The sequence below is a fragment of the Heterodontus francisci genome, chromosome 41 (genome assembly GCF_036365525.1).
Source record: "Heterodontus francisci isolate sHetFra1 chromosome 41, sHetFra1.hap1, whole genome shotgun sequence".
NCBI lineage: Eukaryota > Metazoa > Chordata > Chondrichthyes > Heterodontiformes > Heterodontidae > Heterodontus > Heterodontus francisci.
In genome coordinates, this window is record NC_090411.1 from 21,601,417 (window position 1) to 21,618,443 (window position 17,027).

At 50.5% G+C, this 17,027-nt stretch overlaps 2 non-coding genes across 2 annotated transcripts; both read right to left on the bottom strand.

Moving 5' to 3' along the window:
* Positions 1-733: 733 nt before the first annotated feature.
* LOC137354284 (U2 spliceosomal RNA) lies at positions 734-918 on the bottom strand. Its single transcript, XR_010970344.1, has one exon. It is a non-coding gene; the product is annotated as a U2 spliceosomal RNA (small nuclear RNA).
* Positions 919-11,171: 10,253 nt separating this feature from the next.
* On the bottom strand, positions 11,172-11,362 carry LOC137353991 (U2 spliceosomal RNA). The gene has a single exon (XR_010970141.1). It is a non-coding gene; the product is annotated as a U2 spliceosomal RNA (small nuclear RNA).
* Between the last annotated feature and the right edge of the window lie 5,665 nt (positions 11,363-17,027).

Sequence of the window (17,027 nt, forward strand, 5' to 3'; positions counted from 1 at the left end):
CTCTCTTGGGTCCACCGTGACAGACAATCAGTGCCTTGATGTAGAGCTCGATACGTGCATAGGGAAAGCAGTTACCAGCTTTGCCGACTCGCGAAATGCACACGAGATAAGAGCAAGCGGACCCTTAGGACCAAGCTGATTGTTGAAAGGCCTGTGTTCTCAGCACTGTTTATAAGGCCTGTATTCTCAGCACCCTGCTGTATGGCTGTGAAACATGGGCGACGTGCAGCTACCAGGAAAAGAAGCTGAATAATTTCCATCTTTGCTGTCTGCGGCACATTATGGGTATATCCTGGCAGGACAACATCACAAATGCGGCAGTCCTGCCCAAAGGCAGAGCTCCCAAGTGTGCTGGCACGAATGTAACAGACGGCGGATGGGACACGTCCGCAGGATGGAAGACGGACGAGCACCCAAGCGCCTTGCGTACGGTGAGGTAGCCAAGACCAGAGGACAAATGGGGCAGCGTGTACTATCAGAGCTGGGAGTCACTAGCTGGCGGAAGAAGGAAATGGAGCTACATCCTGTGGACTGGCGTGCACTACCACAACGACAAGTGGCTACAGCAGCTTGGCGACAGGCGCCAAAAACAACAACTCACAGCGTCACGTGGCAGTTTGACGTGCTGAACTTACGACAGAACCTGCCACTCGAGGATGTTGCGAGCAGAGGAGCATGTACAGTTTGTGAACATTTTAGAATACTGTTTTTAGATTTTAAAAATTCCCTGAAAGGGAGGTGCACCGTTCCCAGAGATACTGCAATACCAGGTCGATGCGTGGAGTGGACGAAGCAAGCCCCTATTCCATCTCCCTGCTCCAAAAATCAATTTAATATATGGTCCCCAGATAAGGGACGTATCAGATATTAAACTGATAAGAACAGATTTTTTTTTTTTTTTTTTTATTTCCAAAATATACTTTATTCATAAAAATCTGTAAAAATTACATTGCCAAACAGTTTCCAAACAGCACGAAAAAATACAAACATTGCAAAAGAGATCAGTTTCTTTCAATAATGTCATGAGTTTCTTCCCAACCCTTCCGTTTCACAATTGTCATGTCAATTACAGTTTTTCATTTACAGCAATTCAGAAGAACAGATTTTTTTTTTTTTTTTTTTTCCAAAATATACTTTATTCATAAAAATCTGTAAAAATTACATTGCCAAACAGTTTCCAAACAGCACCAAAAAATACAAACATTGCAAGGGAGATCAGTTTCCTTCAATACTGTCATGAATTTCTTCCCAACCCTTCCGTTTCACAATTGTCATGTCAATTACAGTTTTACATTTACAGCAATTCAGAATATTAACGATACAGTTCGAGGGGCTTCCCATGGTTCCAGCCCCTCAGTCCAGCTTGGTGGGGGAACCTTACACTGTGGTCTTTCCCCATTGAGCCTTTGCTGCGGCTGCCCCAAGCTTTAGTGCGTCCCTCAGCACGTAGTCCTGGACCTTGGAATGTGCCAGTCTGCAACATTCGGTGGTGGACAACTCTTTGCGCTGGAAGACCAGCAAGTTTCGGGCAGACCAAAGGGCGTCTTTCACCGAATTGATAGTCCTCCAGCAGCAGTTGATGTTTGTCTCGGTGTGCGTCCCTGGGAACAGCCCGTAGAGCACAGACTCCTGTGTTACAGAGCTGCTTGGGATGAACCTTGACAAAAACCACTGCATCTCTTTCCACACCTGCTTTGCAAAGGCACATTCCAGGAGGAGGTGGGCGACCGTCTCTTCCCCACCACAGCCAACGCGGGGGCACTGTGCGGAGGGGGCGAGACTTCGGGTGTGCATGAAGGATCTGACGGGGAGGGCCCTTCTCACCACCAGCCAAGCTACGTCTTGGTGCTTGTTTGAAAGTTCTGGTGATGAGGCGTTCCGCCAAATGACTTTGACGGTCTGCTCGGGGAACCATCCGACAGGATCCACCGTTTCCTTTTCCCGTAGGGCCTTGAGGACATTCCGTGCAGACCACTGCCTGATGGATCGGTAGTCAAAGGTGTTTTTCCGCAGAAACTGCTCCACGAAGGATAGGTGGTACGGCACAGCCCAACTGCACGGAGCGTTCCGCGGCAATGTGACCAGGCCCATCCTTCGCAACACCGGGGACAGATAGAACCTCAGCACGTAGTGACACTTGGAGTTTGCGTACTGGGGATCTACACACAGCTTGATGCAGCCGCACACGAAGGTGGTCATCAGGATGAGGGCCGCGTTGGGTACATTTTTCCCGCCCTTGTCCAGAGATTTGAGCATCGTGTCCCTCCGGACCCGGTCCATTTTAGATCCCCAGACGAAGCGGAAAATGGCTCGGGTGACTGCCACGGCGCAGGAGTGGGGTATGGGCCAGACCTGCACCACGTAGAGCAACAACGTGAGCGCCTCGCACCTGATGACCAGGTTCTTACCCACAATGGAGAGAGATCGCTGCCCCCACATGCCCAACTTTTGTCGTACCTTGGCTACTCGCTCCTCCCATGTTTTGGTGCACGCCCCGGCCCTTCCGAACCATATCCCCAGCACCTTCAGGTAATCTGACCTGACGGTGAAGGGGACAAAGGATCGGTCAGCCCAGTTGCCAAAGAACATGGCCTCGCTCTTGCCGTGGTTAACTTTGGCTCCCGAGGCCAGTTCGAACTGGTCGCAGATGCTCATCAGTCTGCGCATGGACAGCGGATCCGAGCAGAAAACGGCGACGTCATCCATGTACAGGGAGGTTTTGACCTGAGTGCCTCCGCTGCCTGGGATTGTCACCCCTCTTATGCTCGCATCCTTCCTAATAGACTCAGCAAAGGGTTCAATACAGCAAACAAACAAGACCGGGGACAGAGGGCAGCCCTGTCTGACTCCAGATTTGATCGGGAAACTTTCCGATTCCCACCCGTTGATTGAGACTGCGCTACTGATGTTTGTGTAGAGCAGTTGGATCCAATTGCAGATTCCCTCCCCAAACCCCATTTTGGAAAGCACGTCCATCATGTAGGTGTGCGATATCCTGTCAAAAGCCTTCTCCTGGTCCAGGCTGATGAGGCAGGTGTCCACCCTCCTGTCCCGTACGTAGGCGATCGTATCCCTGAGTAGCGCGAGACTATCAGAGATCTTCCTGCCGGGTACAGTACAGGTCTGATCGGGGTGAATCACCAACTCCAGAGCAGACTTGACTCGACTGGCTATGACTTTGGACAGAATCTTGTAATCAACATTAAGCAGTGAGATGGGCCGCCAATTTCTGATTTCTGCCCTCTCCCCCTTCTGCTTGTAAATGAGGGTGATGATGCCTTTTCTCATGGATTCTGACATGCTGCCGGCCAGGAGCATACTCTCGTATACTTCCAGCAGGTCCGGGCCGACCCAGTCCCACAGGGCCGAGTACAACTCGACCGGTAAGCCGTCGCTCCCGGGAGTTTTACTCGTCTCGAAAGACTCGACGGCCTTTGTCAGCTCGTCCAGAATTAGCGGCTTGTCCAGTCTCTCCCTCCTGCTGTCATCTAAGACCTCTGTGATAGATGACAGGAAGGACTGGGAGGCTCTGCTGTCTGTGGGCTTCGCGTCATACAGCCCAGCATAAAAGGATTTGCTGATCCTTAGTATGTCGGACTGCGAAGACGTTACCGAGCCATCTTCTTCCTTCAGGCTGCTGATAACAGAGCTCTCTCTGTGTACCTTTTGGAAGAAGTAACGCGAGCACGTCTCATCCTGCTCGATGGAGCGGACTCTGGACCGGAAGATGATCTTGGAGGCCTCCTTGGCAAAGAGCGAGGCCTGCTGGCTCTTCACCTCTTGGAGGTCCTCCTTGACCTCGACCCCCATTGACTGCAACCGGAGTAGATTTTGCATAATTTTCTGGAGTCGGGACAGTTCCCTCTGTCTCTCTCTCGCCTTCTGAACACCTTTGTGGATGACGAACCTCTTGATGTTCTCCTTAATCGCTTCCCACCAGTGAACTGGAGACTCAAAGAGGGGTTTCACGGTCCTCCAACCATTGTAATCCCTTTTGAGTTCCTCAACGTTCTCTGGGGTCAGCAGTGTCGCATTGAGTTTCCACGTCCCTCTGCCAACCCGCTGGTCGTCCTGTAAGTGACAGTCGGCCAGTAAGAGGCAGTGGTCGGAGAAGAACACCGGCTTGACGTCGGTGGATCCGACCGTGACAGCACGGGACACAAACAGGAAGTCAATCCTAGAACGGGCAGACCCGTCCGATCTTGACCATGTGTATCTGCGCTGCGCTCCGTCTGCAGGTTTGCTGAAGACGTCGTGCAGTTTGGCATCCTTAACTGTTTCTATTAGGAATCTGGACGTAGCGTCCAGTTTGCTGTCGTCACTGCCGGATCGTCCAGCCGCATCGATGATGCAGTTGAAGTCACCGCCTAGGATGACCGGCCTGGACGTCGCCAGCAGCAGTGGGAGCTGCTGGAAGACGGTCAGCCGCTCGCTGCGTTGTACCGGGGCGTACACGTTGATCAACCGGAGCGGAGCGTTGTTGTACATCACGTCTGCTACGAGGAGGCGGCCGCCCACCACCTCCTTAACGTCGGAGATGGTGAAGTTACCTCCCCGCAGCAGAATACCCAGGCCGGAGGAACGGCAATCATTACCCCCCGACCAGATCGATGGCCCGTGGGACCACCATCGCGACCACTGCCTGTAGGTGCTGAGGTGTGGTATTCCACACTCCTGCAGAAACAGTAGGTCAGCTTTGACCTTGGCAAGGTAATCCAAGGTTGAAACACATCGCGTAGTAGATTTAATGCTACGCACATTAATGGAAGCAATTCTTACACCCATTTTTTACTAAAAATTAGTTGTTGCTTCCCATACCATTTGTCCTCGCTAGTCCCAGTCCTTCCCCTTCGGGATGTTCCTGCATACCCATCGTGTGCGCAAGCAGTTTCACGTTGGTTGGGCTCAGAAACCCCTCCTGATTTTTCATGCAGGGTTTGTGCCGCTCGGGTGACATCGGGGGGGTCTTGTAGGCAGAGAGGATTGGGTTGTCCTCAGCTGCTTCCATCTGTTCCTCCTCGAAAACATCACAGCTCCCGGTCTCCCGGAGCTCAGGTGCGCCAGACGTGTCTTTGCTCCCGGTGTCCCGGAGCTGAGATGCGTTGGCCGCGTCGTTACGTGTGGGGCATTGGGTTTGGGGCACGCCGGGACCATCACAGCTTCCAGTGCCAGGGGGCTGGGATGCTTTATCATCCATCTCGGAGTTCTGCCGCCTCTTTTGAAGGGGCTGTTGTTCCAGCATTTCCCCGTCCAGTGAAGAGGAGTTGTTGCAGTCTGATTCAGAAGAGAGCCTCCTCTTGCCACTGGTTTGGGTGGTGGCTTTGGGATGTTTTTTCTTTGTGGTTTTCCTCTGGACCACTTGCCACTGACCTGTTTGTCCATCTGCTGCCTCCTCCTCCATTGATTCTGTCTGTGGAGGAGGGGTTTCCGGGCGCTGGGTAGGTGCTGGGTCGTTGGTTTCAGCCGCCTCCCCTTCCTTCTCAGGTTGAAGTTCCTCGCTGCAGAGAAGGTTGCTGGTCTCCTTTCGAACAGCGGACGCCTTCGTCGAACCTTCTCCCGGCCTTTCCTTGGACCTTGCCGCCTGAGCATAGCTGAGGCAACGTTTGGGGCAGGTCTTGTAGAGGTGGCCTGCCGCACCGCACAAGTTGCAACACTTAGTCTGCTTACAGTCCTTGGTCTGATGGCCTTCCTCCTTGCAGTTCTTGCAAACAACCGTGCTGCAGTTGGCTGCCATGTGACCAGATTTGCCACAGGTGCGGCAAACTCTGGGCTGCCCAGCGTAGACCAAGAAGCCTCGACTTCCCCCGATAGCGAAGCTGGAGGGAGGGTGGATGATGGCTCCATTGGGATCTACCTTCAAGGTCACCTTGACCTGCCGCTTGCTGGTCCAGATCCCAAAGGGGTCCTTGACATCAGTGCTGCTGCCGGCCACCTCGACGTACCTGGCGAGAAAGGTGAGTACATCCACCACCGGAACATTGGGGTTGTAGAGGTGAATCGTCACCACCCGGTCCCGTTGTGACGGAAGCGTGAAGAGCGGATCCGCTGTGAGGATCGACAGTGGAGCCCGGTCCCCTTTCTCCTTGAACGCCTTCAGGAACTTGATGCATCCTGCCACGTTCCGGAACGTCACGTCGAAGTATCCACTGCTGGGGAAATCCTGCAGACAGAAGACGTCCGTCGCTTGAAATCCGCAGCAATCGAAGAGAATTTTCTTGATGAAGAAGGTGCGATTGACCGGTGCATCTCCTTCCTTGTCCTTCACGACCACCCGAACGGTGTTGCGCACTCCCTGGGCCGAAGCTCGAAAATTGGTTATAGCCATTTTACTCAAAGCTTCCCCAGGATCAAAAGGCAATGATCATGGTCTCTTCTCAATCAAATAAGCACTGATAAGAACAGATACTACACTTGATCTTAGCCAAAAGGCGGCATCCTTCCACCAACGTAAGATGATGGACGTGCAGCAAATCCATCGGCGATGCGATCGTTTCACGTGCTGCACTTTGACTGATGGCTGAAAAGGCCAATCTGTGAGAGACAGGTCCTGCCACAAGTGCCGCATATGAGGTGGGGTTATCAGGTGCCGTTGTAGGGTGCTGGTTTGCGTGTTGGCGCCTGCTGTCACGCTGCTGTCGCCACTGGCCGTCGTGGTGGCGTGCACCAGTCTGGGGTAATGTCGCCATTTTCCTCTGTTCTTGGCTAGTGTCTCCCACGTATGAAAATCGATGTTTCGGGCCTTCATGTCACGCTTGCAGGCATCCTTGAAGTGGAGCTATTGGTCTTCTGGCTCTGCCCACCTCGTCATATAGAATACCCTTGGGAATGGGTCGTCTTCCATCCTGCAAACATGCCCGCGCCAGCAAAGGCACCTCTGCGTGACGAGTGCTGGCATACTCGGGAGATTTGCTTTTGAGAACACCGTCGCATTCGCGATTTGGTTCTTCCATGAGATGCCGAGAATACGCCGCAGACATCGATGATAAAAATGGTTGAGCTTCCTTTCTTGACAGCTGTAAGTCGTCCATGCTTCACAGCCATACAACAAGGTGCTGCGAACACAGGCCTCATAAACCAGCAACTTGGTCCAAAGTGCGAGCTTGTTATTTTTCCATGCACGTTTCGTGAGTCCGCCAAAGGTGGTAGCTGCTCTCCCTCTGCGTGTGTCGACTTCTGCATCAAGAATCAGACTGTGTGTCACCGTTGATCCAAGGTTGCAGAATCTGCACTTCCAGCGGAGTGCTGCTTAGTCCGATCGAGGGCGTAGATGTGACACCCTGCCCCAGAACCACAGTTTTCTTGCCACTTGTAGTAAGAGGGAAGAGGTTAGAGGCATGGGAGACACGCTCCATGAGTGGCTGTAGCTGAGTTTCCGTGTGGGCCACTATCGCGGCATCATCAGTGTCGAGGAGCTCTGTGATCAAGACGTGCTGCATTTTTGTCTTCGCTTTCAATCTGGATAGACGCTAGAGCTTGCCGCCTGACCTAGTATGCAGGCAAACTCCTTCCATATCTGCAGGGAAGACAAAGGTCAGGAGCGTGGAGATGAAAATACCAAACAAAGTGGGGGCTCGGACGCAGCCCTGTATCGCTCCATTCTTCATGCTGAAACTGTCGGAAGTGGAGCCACCAAACCGTACAGAACTGTGCACGTTGTCATGAAAGGAACGGGTGAGACTACAGAGTTTTGGTGGACAGCCAATTTTCTCTAAAATCATGTGCAGTCCTGCTCAGCTGACGGTGTCAAATGATTCCGTGAGCTCTACGATAGCAAGGCATGTCCTGTTCCCGACACTTCTCTTGCGGCTGGCGTATGGCGAAGGTCATGCCCAGTGTAGATCTGTCAGCACGGGAACCGCACTGTCCTCCTGGATACACTCGATCTGCCAGTAGACAGAGTCTTTCCAGCAAGACCCCAGTGACTCTGAGGAGCGAGATGTCCCTGGCAAGTAGTTGTTACGGTCTCCTCCGTCTCCTTTGTTTTTGCGTAACGTGATGATTTCTTTGCGTCACACATGTCCTGAGGAAGGATCCTGCCCTCCAACGGCGAAAGAGGAGGTCACGAAGGTGAGGCAGTGGATGGGATTTTCGTGCTTAAGCAATTCGGTTGGAATTCCATCCTTGCCGGGTGCCTTTCTGCTGGCAAAGGAATCAATGACCTTTTCAAGCTCGAGTGATCCATGACAGGAAGCTGCAGAAGAGCGTCAAGCGCAGGCTGGGAGATGCCCGTCTCACGGGAGTGCAGCTCACAGTCGTGTCCAACCCAGTGGGACATCTGTTTGCTTCTGTCGCTGAGTACTTGACCGTAGGCCAATTTCAGAGGGGCAACTGTGGTAATGGTAGGACCAAGCGCCCTCTTGATCCCATCGTACATAGCACATAGATTCACACTGTGACAGGCAGTGTGGATTTCTGGACATAGGTTGCTCCGGTGTTTATGTGCGCAGTGTCTCCCTGTCTTTTGCACGACTGCCTTGGCTACTTACAAGTCATAGAGTGTTCTGGCTGTTGGCTTTATGTTGTGCATCAGGTAGGCGCTGTTAGTTGCTTCAATGACAGATGTCACCTCCGCTGAGTAGGTCACAAAGCAGTCTTTGTTGCGTGTTCCGCCTTTACCAAATGTCACTGCTGCCGCTGTGTCATAGATGATTGAGCCCAGAGATTTGCAAGCGTCATCAATATCAACATCGGCTTTTCCTGGTAAGCCTTTAGCAGGTAGCAATTGCTCGAGCGCCAATGCGAACTGCTGGCACTTGGCATCATTTCTTGTAGCAGGGATGCCGATGCGTGGCGGGCCGTCCTGTTTGGAACTGTGAAACCTTTGGGCTTGGGCCCTCACTTTGCTGCTGACAAGAGAGTGGCGATGGTAGGTGCGGGTATGGAGAACGCTGGGCAGATGGTGTCTTCTGGTGACGATCAGGTCAAGTTGGTGCCAATGGCCAGATCTTGGATGACACCATGACACCGCAGCTCTGCTCCATAAACCCAGTCCTGCACCACGGCACTCACCCGACCCATCTTACACTTTATCTGGAGATCCGAAGTGGAGCCTGTCCGCACAGACACCATCTTCAAACCTCTAGATAAAGCTTGGGGCAAAAATGTTATACAACCTCCCCCTCATCCTCATGCCCACTTTTGTGTGCGGCTGCATCAAGCTCTGCGTACAACCCCATTCCGCAAACACCAAGTCTCACTACGTGCTGACGTTCTATCTGGCCCCGATGTTGCCAAGGATGGGTCTGGCCACGTTGCCGCAGAATGCTCCATCAAGTTCCACCGAGCCGTACCACCTGTCCTTCGTGGAAAAGTTTATGCAGAGAAACACCTTTCACCAGCAATCCATCAGGCAGTGGTCTGCACACAATATCCTCAAGGCCCTACGGAAAAAGGAGATGGTGGATCCTGTCGCATGGTTCCCCGAGCAGACTGCCAAAGTCATTTGGCACAATGCCTCATCACCAGAACTTTCAAACAAGCACCAAGACGTAGCTTGGCTGGTGGTGAGAAGGGCCCTCCCCGTTACATCCTTCCTGCACGCCCGGAGTCTCGCACCCACTTTCCGCACGCTGCCTCGAGGTGGCTGTGGTGGGGAAGAGACCGTTGCCCACCTCCTTCTGGAATGTGTCTTTGCAAAGCAGGTGTGGAAAGAGATGCAGTGGTTTTTGTCGAAGTTCATCCCAAGCAGCTCTGGGCTGTTCCCAGGGAGGCACACTGAGATAAACATCAACTGCTGCTGCAGGACCATCAATGCAGTGAAAGACGCTCTTTGGTCTGCCCGAAACTTGCTGGTGTTCCAGCGCAAAGAGTTGTCCACGACCGAGTGTTGCAGACTGGCACATTCCAAGGTCCAGGACTACGTGCTGAGGGACGCACTAAAGCTTGGGACAGACCCTGTAAAGGCTCAATGGGGAAAGACCACTGTGTAAGGTACTCCCACCAAAGTGAACTGAGGGACTGGACCCATGGGAAACCCCTCGGGCTGTATACACCAAACATGGGTTTGCTGTAAAATGCACATGGCATGAAAAATAGAATGGAAGGGTTGTGAGGCAACTCACTCCTGTCTCGAAGAAAACTGATTTCCTTTGCACTTTTTGGAATGTCAGCTTGGTACTGTTTTGAACTGTTTTGTAATGCATTTTTTTCACAGATTTTTATGAATAAAGTATATTTTTGGGGGGGGAAAAAGTTCTCCCAGGACCAAGCTAACCCATTGCCCTTTGGGTGTGCTGACGCCTGCGATGTCCCCAAATGTGGGATACTCGACTGCAAAATTTGTTTATGTACCATCTTTGCTCAGTTACAAAGACTCACAGACTGTCTCTCCCATGCCTGTAACTTGTTCTCCAAGTAAACTAAGGTCATGGGTCAAGGTTTGCGTCTCCGCGCCTGATCGCACTAAACAACACCCCACTGGAAGTGGCTAGCAGATCTACTCTCTTGGGTCCACCGTGACAGACAATCAGTGCCTTGATGTAGAGCTCGATACGTGCATAGGGAAAGCAGTTACCAGCTTTGCCGACTCGCGAAATGCACACGAGATAAGAGCAAGCGGACCCTTAGGACCAAGCTGATTGTTGAAAGGCCTGTGTTCTCAGCACTGTTTATAAGGCCTGTATTCTCAGCACCCTGCTGTATGGCTGTGAAACATGGGCGACGTGCAGCTACCAGGAAAAGAAGCTGAATAATTTCCATCTTTGCTGTCTGCGGCACATTATGGGTATATCCTGGCAGGACAACATCACAAATGCGGCAGTCCTGCCCAAAGGCAGAGCTCCCAAGTGTGCTGGCACGAATGTAACAGACGGCGGATGGGACACGTCCGCAGGATGGAAGACGGACGAGCACCCAAGCGCCTTGCGTACGGTGAGGTAGCCAAGACCAGAGGACAAATGGGGCAGCGTGTACTATCAGAGCTGGGAGTCACTAGCTGGCGGAAGAAGGAAATGGAGCTACATCCTGTGGACTGGCGTGCACTACCACAACGACAAGTGGCTACAGCAGCTTGGCGACAGGCGCCAAAAACAACAACTCACAGCGTCACGTGGCAGTTTGACGTGCTGAACTTACGACAGAACCTGCCACTCGAGGATGTTGCGAGCAGAGGAGCATGTACAATTTGTGAACATTTTAGAATACTGTTTTTAGATTTTAAAAATTCCCTGAAAGGGAGGTGCACCGTTCCCAGAGATACTGCAATACCAGGTCGATGCGTGGAGTGGACGAAGCAAGCCCCTATTCCATCTCCCTGCTCCAAAAATCAATTTAATATATGGTCCCCAGATAAGGGACGTATCAGATATTAAACTGATAAGAACAGATACTACACTTGATCTTAGCCAAAAGGCCGAGAAGCGATACCGGTATAGGTTACGGTGTCCTCAGGCCCCATTTGCCCTCCCTCTTTTAAGTCAGACTGATTGTGTCCAAAGACGTATAACTGCTGACGGTTTCACTGTCGGTATATTTTTCTCTGGACTTCTAATTGGAACAGAAGATTAGTTGACAGAAGTTGCTGTTTTCTCCTTTGTCAGTGAAACTGCTTCATAGGTATGTAGATTGCCAGTATTCTACCAATCAGATGGGAGAGGGTTGTGCCTGTCCACACGTACGTACGTCATTGTCAGAGGCTGCTGTGGAACATAAACTTTTTAAAGCAGTTGCATGTCTTGCAGGGTGTGAGTGACCATGCAACAACCAACTGTGCAGAACTGCACACGTAGAATCATAGAATGGTTACAGCACAAAAGGAGGCCTTATGTCGTGTCCGTGCCAGCTGTCTGCAAGAGCAACTCAGCGAGTCCCACTCCCCGCCTTTTCCCTGTAAATTTTATTTCTCTTCAGATAATTGTCCAATTCTCTTTTGAAAGCCATAATTGCACGTGCCTCCACCACACTCTCAGGCAGTGCATTCCAGATCCTAAGCACTCGCTGCATCAAAAAGTTTTTCCTCACGTCGCCTTTAGTCCTTTTGCCATTCACCTTAAATCGGTGTCTTCTGGTTCTCGACCCTTCCACCAATGGGGACAGTTTCTTCCTGATCTGCTCTGTCCGGACCCCTCATGATTTTTAACACTTCTATCAAATCTCCTCTCAACCTTCTCTAAGGATAACGGCCCCAGCTTCTCCAATCTATCCATGTAACTGAAGTCCCTCATCCCTAGAACCATCCTCAAAAATCTTTTCTTCATCCTCTCTAATGCCTTCACATCCTTCCTAAAGTGGGGTGCCCAGAATTGGACACAATACTGCAGTTGAGGTCGAATCAGTGTTTTATAAAGGCTCACCGTAACTCGCACGGAGAAGACTCGGAAGGCGGAGTTCCGGACCTGTAAGTATAAAAAACTTACCTCCGGTAAAAAAAACTGAAAAGTGACGTGACAGGAAAGTTGTAACCTGATTGGCTGGTAGATAATTTGTACTGAATTTGAAAATAAAACATTGATAAAAATTGATTAAAATCCTAATTAACTAATTAATAAGTAGAGTAACTAAACCAGAGGGAGGAGATTACTGTATTTAGTCAGCATTTAATATTTATACTAGGATTCTAGCACTGGGGACCATATCGTTAATTATAACAATTTAGTAAGGATTTAATAAGTATTTATTTTTATTTATTAAATAGTGCTACAAATGTCAGTTAGAGGGGTGAAGTGCTTCACCTGTGAGATGTGGGAGGTCCGTGATGCTTCCAGCGTTCCGGACGACTACATCTGCAGGAAGTGTACCCAGTTGCAGCTCCTCACAGAGCGCATGGATCGGTTGGAGCAGCAACTGGATGCACTTTGGAGCATGCAGGTGGCAGAAAGCGTCATAGACAGGAGTTTTTAGAGAAGTGGTTACACCCAAGGTGCAGGCAGATAGATGGGTGACCGCTAGAAGGAGCAGGCAGTCAGTGCAGGAATCCCCTGTGGCTATCCCCCTCTCTAACAAGTATACCGTTTTGGATACTGTTGGGGGGGATGGCCTATCAGGGGAAAACAGCAGCAGCCAGAGCAGTGGCACTACGGCTGGCACTGTTGTTCAGCAGGGAGGGACAAAGCGCAGAAGAGCAATAGTTATAGGGGACTCTATAGTCAGGGGCACAGATAGGCGCTTCTGTGGACGTGAAAGAGACTCCAGGATGGTATGTTGCCTCCCTGGTGCCAGGGATGTCTCTGAACGGACAGGGGGCATTCTGAAGGGGGAGGGTGAACAGCCAGAGGTTGCGATACACATCGGTACCAACGACATAGGCAGGAAGAGTGACGAGGTCCTGCAGGGGGAGTTTAGGGAGTTAGGTAGAAAGTTAAAAGACAGGACCTCTAGGGTTGTAATCTCGGGATTACACCCTGTGCCACGTGCCTGTGAGGCTAGAAATAGGAAGATAGTGCAGCTAAACACGTGGCTGAACAGCTGGTGTAGAAGGGAGAGTTTCAGATATGTGGACCATTGGGATCTCTTCAGGGACAGATGGGGCCTGTACAAGAAGGACGGGTTGCACCTAAACTGGAGGGGCACAAATATCCTGGCTGCGAGGTTTGCTAGCATCACTCGGGAGGGTTTAAACTAGTGTGGCAGGGGGGTGGGAACCAGAGCAGTAGGACAGCAAGTGAAATAAATGAGGGGAACTAGTAAATAAGGCCAGTAAGACTAAGAGGAAGAGCAGGCAGGGAGATGTTGCGGAGCACAGCGGGACTGGTGGTCTGAAGTGCATTTGTTTCAATGTGAGAAGTATAACTGGTAAGGCAGATGAACTTAGAGCTTAGATTAGTACTTGGAACTATGATGTTGTTGCTATTACAGAGACTTGATTGAGGGAAGGACAGGATTGGCAGCTAAATGTTCCAGGGTTTAGAAGCTTCAGGCGGGATAGAGGGGGATGTAAAAGGGGTGGGGGAGTTGCATTACTGGTTAAGGAGAATATCACAGCTGTACTGCGGGATGACACCTCGGAGGGATCATGCAGCAAGGCAATATGGGTGGAGCTCAGGAATAGGAAAGGTGCAGTCACGATGTTGGGGGTTTATTACAGGCCTCCCAACAGCCAGCGGGAGGTAGAGGAGCAGATATGTAGACAGATTTTGGAAAGATGTAAAGGTAACAGGGTTGTAGTGGTGGGTGATTTTAACTTCCCCTATATTGACTGGGACTCACTTAGTGCTAGGGGCTTCGATGGGGCAGAATTTGTAAGGAGCATCCAGGAGGGCTTCTTGAAACAATACGTAGATAGTCCAACTAGGGATGGGGCCGTACTGGACCTGGTATTGGGGAATGAGCCCGGCCAGGTGGTCGAAGTTTCAGTAGGGGAGCATTTCGGGAACAGCGACCATAATTCCATAAGTTTTAAGGTACTTGTGGATAAGGATAAGAGTAGTCCTCGGGTGAAGGTGCTAAATTGGGGGAAGGCTAATAACAACAATATTAGGCAGGAACTGAAGAATTTAGACTGGGGGCGGCTGTTTGAGGGTAAATCAACATCTGACATGTGGGAGTCTTTCAAACGTCAGTTGATTAGAATCCAGGACCAGCATGTTCCTGTGAGGAAGAAGGATAAGTTTGGCAAGTTTCGGGAACCTTGGATAACGCGGGATATTGTGAGACTCGTCAAAAAGAAAAAGGAAGCATTCGTAAGGGCTGGAAGGCTAGGAACAGACGAATCCCTTGAGGAATATAAAGACAGTAGGAAGGAACTTAAGCAAGGAGTCAGGAGGGCTAAAAGGGGTTATGAGAAGTCATTGGCAAACAGGATTAAGGAAAATCCCAAGGCTTTTTATACGTATATAAAGAGCAAGAGGGTAACCAGGGAAAGGGTTGGCCCGCTCAAGGACAGAGAAGGGAATCTATGTGTGGAGCCAGAGGAAATGGGCGAGGTACTAAACGAGTACTTTGCATCAGTATTCACCAAGGAGAAGGATTTGGTGGATGATGAGCCTAGGGAAGGGAGTGTAGATAGTCTCAGTCATCTCATTATCAAAAAGGGGGAGGTGTTGGGTGTCTTGCAAAGCATTAAGGTAGATAAGTCCCCAGGGCCTGATGGGATCATGGGATCAACCCCAGAATACTGAGGGAGGCAAGGGAAGAAATTGCTGGGGCCTTGACAGAAATCTTTGCATCCTCATTGGCTACAGGTGGGGTCCCAGAGGACTGGAGAATAGCCAATGTTGTTCCTCTGTTTAAGAAGGGTAGCAAGGATAATCCAGGAAATTATAGGCCGGTGAGCCTTACGTCAGTGGTAGGGAAATTATTAGAGAGGATTCTTCGGGACAGGATTTACTCCCATTTGGAAACAAATGGACTTATTAGAAAGAGGCAGCATTGTTTTGTGAAGGGGAGGTCGTGTCTCACTAATTTGATTGAGTTTTTTGAGGAAGTGACGAAGATGATTGATGAAGGAAGGGCAGTGGATGTTATCTATATGGACTTCAGTAAAGCCTTTGACAAGTACAAAAGTACATGGCAGACCAGTACAAAAGGTGACGTGACACGGGATCAGAGGGGAGCTGGCAACATGGATACAGAACTGGCTCGGTCATAGAAGACAGAGGGTAGCGGTGGAAGGGTGCTTTTCTGAATGGAGGGATGTGACTAGTGGTGTTCCGCAGGGATCAGTGCTGGGACCTTTGCTGTTTGCAGTATATAAATGATTTGGAGGAAAATGTAGCTGGTCTGATTAGTAAGTTTGCGGACGACACAAAGGTTGGTGGAGTTGCGGACAGTGATGAAGATTGTCAGAGGATACAGCGGGATATAGATCGGTTGGAGACTTGGGCGGAGAAATGGCAGATGGAGTTTAATCCGGACAAAAGTGAGGTAATGCATTTTGGAAGGTCTAATGCAGGTGGGAAGTAGACAGTAAACGGCAGAACCCTGAGGAGTACTGACAGGCAGAGAGATCTGGGCGTACAGGTCCACAGGTCACTGAAAATGGCAACGCAGGTGGATAAGGTAGTCAAGAAGGCTTGCCTTCATCGGTCGGGGCGTAGAGTATAAAAATTGGCAAGTCATGCTGCAGCTGTACAGAACTTTAGTTAGACCACACTTAGAATATTGTGTGCAATTCTGGTCGCCACACTACCAGAAGGACATGGAGGCTTTGGAGAGGGTACAGAAGAGGTTTACCAGGATGTTGCCTGGTCTGGAGGGCATTAGCTATGAGGAGAGGTTGGATAAACTCGGATTGTTTTCACTGGAACGACGGAGGTGGAGGGGCGACATGATAGAGGTTTACAAAGTTATGAGCGGCATGGACAGAGTGGATAGTCAGAAGCTTTTTCCCAGGGTGGAAGAGTCAGTTCCTAGGGGACATAGGTTTAAGGTGAGAGGGGCAAAGTTTAGAGGGGATGTGCGAGGCAAGTTCTTTACACAGAGGGTGGTGAGTGCCTGCAGGTACGAAAGCGACGTTTAAAAGGCATCTTGACAAATACATGAATAGGATGGGAATAGAGGGATACGGATCCCGGAAGTGCAGAAGGTTTTAGTTTAGGCAGGGATCAAGATCGGCGCAGGCTTGGAGGGCCGAATGGCCAGTTCCTGTGCTGGACTGTTCTTTGTTCTCTATGTACTCTATTTCTAAAGCCCAGGATCCCGTATGCCTTATTAAGCGCTTCCTCAAACTGCCCAGCCAGCTTCAATGATCTGTGGTCCCTCTGCTCCTGCATCCCTTTAGAATTGTATCCTTTATTTTGTATTGCCTCTCCTCGTTCTTCCTACCAAAATGTATCACTTCACACTTCTCTGCATTAAATTTCATCTGCCACGTGTCCGCCCATTCCACCAGCCTGTCTATGTCCTCTTCAAGTCCATCACTGTGCCCTGCGCACCCAAGTCGAGGTCATTAACACAGATCAAGAAAAGCAGTGGTCTGAATACTGACCCCGGGGGAACACCACTATATACCTTCTTCTAGTCTGCAAAACAACCGCTCAGCACTACTCTCTGTTTCCTGTCACTCAGCATCACGCTCATCAATTCTCTCTGTTAACTCATCACAAAACTCAATCAAGTTCGGGAAACGCAATTTGCCCTTCTTAAATTTGTGC